Source organism: Monopterus albus, unplaced genomic scaffold (assembly GCF_001952655.1).
Source record: "Monopterus albus unplaced genomic scaffold, M_albus_1.0 scaffold129.1, whole genome shotgun sequence".
In the NCBI taxonomy this organism is placed as follows: Eukaryota; Metazoa; Chordata; class Actinopteri; order Synbranchiformes; family Synbranchidae; genus Monopterus; species Monopterus albus.
Window position 1 is genome coordinate 1,168,421 of NW_018128009.1, and position 1,916 is coordinate 1,170,336.

Below are 1,916 nucleotides of genomic sequence, written 5' to 3' on the forward strand. Positions count from 1 at the left end.
GTTTTTTTTTTCTTTTTTTTTAGCTGTGACGCTCTTGTTTTGGCAGGAACACTTAAACCATTATCGTGCATTTCAGTGCAGAGTTTGTGGAGGTTCCAGCATGACTTCATCTAACTTGCATCTCACAACAGGTCTTATCTGAAAACATCTGTGAGGGTGAAGAAATAAAAAGGCAGTGAATCCAGGGCTTGTGGGTGTCTGAAAACAGCCAACAATAAAACATCCACAGGGAATGTGATGTTTACCAACACTGAATGCTTATGAAACATTGATTATAGCAGATTTTGTGGTGGAAAATTTACAGGTACGAGATCATTTTTACATTTGCAGCAGATGATTTTGAACCGTAGCCAGACATTTTACCGACATTCAAAACTACATAATATTAAAAGAGAAGTCATATGAAATAAAGCAGTCAACATTACCAACTGTTAATACAACCAAAGATTTTTTATGTATAGCTCGTCAATGTAGCTAACAAAAATGTACATGTCCAACAGGGGCGCTGGTCGTCGTACCATTTTTTCCCATCAGCCTGTGCGGCATCGCTTATAAAAGGGCCTCGCGCTTCTTTCTCTTTCTCAGTCCTCGGCTTTCGATGTCAGGTAAAGCTGGTTCTTCGCATTTGTAGCTGTTAATGTGCTTTTCCAGGGCTTAACGATCAATATTCAGCTTTTACTGTATTCTATGCCTCGAGTAAATCCTGTTGAATCGGTATTATTGTTTCGGAGAAGTATTTATATAATGGGTAGCTGTGCGCTAATGCTAGCAGTAACTTGCGTTGCAGTGAAATCATCCTTTTTAACTTTTAATAAAAACCTTTTATTTACCAAATATATTGCACACACAAAGAATTAGTTTCCGGTACAGAACACAGAGGCCGCCATCTGCGGCGCCAACTCTCACCGATGGCTCTAACCATCGGGAGCAACTTGGGCTCTTGCCCAAAGACATTTTGACATGTGGACTGAAGGTACCGCGTGTTACCTTCCCTGTCGACACCTATAACACGTGGTTCGATCCTCCAACCCTCCGGTTGAGAGACGACTCTGCTGCTCTACCCACTGAAACCACAGTCACAATCTGATCTAAACAATTGCAACACTCGCATTTGTATTGATTTGCATTACTGTTAAATAAAAAGACCAAATGAGCTTCATTACAGTGCTGAAGTGTTTACTGCATTAGACCTCAAACCACGTGCTTTACAGCGCATGCTCAGAGGCTAATTAGCCACCCAGCTAAGTGCAGCATTGCCCCATGGCTACATGATGACTTGAATGTTGGTAGGGACATCTGAGTAAATGTGAAGAATTGCCAACATTTCTGATTGTATGGGACAGAATCAGTTTGGCTGGCTTCCCGTGCTGCTAGCTGGGTGTAAATAACTTTGTTTGATTAAATGTAACGTTAACTAAACCACACAAGCTGCATCTTTTTGATCCATTGTTTGTTTTGATTATTTCAGGTTCACAATGATGCCTCAAAGGTATGAAATAACCTAGCAATTTTTTTTTTTACCAATTCTAACTTATAGTCAGTGATGATTTTAAGTATAAGAGTAGTGGACAGAAGTGATTTCTGAGTATGTTTGCACTGAGACTTCTGTATTCAACCTGTGCTTTTCAGCGTTGATTACCAGTATTAACCTGAGATATGCATGTAAACAGGTTTCAACGGAGTCAAGAGACATGGAAAAACAGTCAAGGCGAGCAGGTAATGCTCAGTCTGTGTTGCACAAAGACGGTCAAGATGGATTCATGCTTCTCTGAGGTGTTCCTGTACCTCTAGTTGAGCACTGGGTTTTGAATGGGCAGATGTAATGTCTTTAATTCATTACATATAGGGTCCATGGTTTCATTGCTGCCAGAGCCCACCCTTCAGTTCTTGTACTTTTGGTGCTCTGCACTCAACAC

The 1,916-nt window shown here is 40.8% G+C and overlaps 1 protein-coding gene across 3 annotated transcripts in view; it reads left to right on the forward strand.

Annotated features, from left to right (window-relative positions):
• Positions 1-175: 175 nt before the first annotated feature.
• tor3a (torsin family 3, member A) overlaps positions 176-1,916 on the forward strand; it is a 36,251-nt gene continuing 34,510 nt past the window's right edge. Inside the window, exons 1-3 of one of the 3 annotated variants that reach the window (XR_002275931.1) lie at positions 176-304; positions 1,469-1,489; positions 1,671-1,716. The gene's annotated coding sequence lies outside the window, so the exon portion shown is untranslated. Of the gene's footprint in view, positions 305-554; positions 606-967; positions 1,381-1,468; positions 1,490-1,670; positions 1,717-1,916 lie in introns of those variants that run through there. The other 2 variants (XR_002275930.1, XR_002275932.1) reach the window with 2 other exon arrangements.